This window comes from Dromiciops gliroides, chromosome 3 (assembly GCF_019393635.1).
Source record: "Dromiciops gliroides isolate mDroGli1 chromosome 3, mDroGli1.pri, whole genome shotgun sequence".
NCBI lineage: Eukaryota > Metazoa > Chordata > Mammalia > Microbiotheria > Microbiotheriidae > Dromiciops > Dromiciops gliroides.
In genome coordinates this window covers 249,105,689-249,105,910 of record NC_057863.1, presented here as the reverse complement: position 1 = coordinate 249,105,910, position 222 = coordinate 249,105,689, and positions in this window count along the sequence as shown.

Sequence of the window (222 nt, the reverse complement as noted above, 5' to 3'; positions counted from 1 at the left end):
TGCCCTCTACCCTCTCTTCATCTGTTGAAATACTAACTTTTAAACTTTAACCTTTAAAGTCCAACTGAAATGCTCTGTCATCCAGGAAGCCTTCCTTCATCCCCTCAGGTAATATTGACTTTCCATGTGGCACTTTGTTTTGTAAATGTGTAATGCATGTATCATTTAATATTATGCGTTGTAGTTATCTGTCAGTATCATTCCCCAGTATAGGCACCAGGA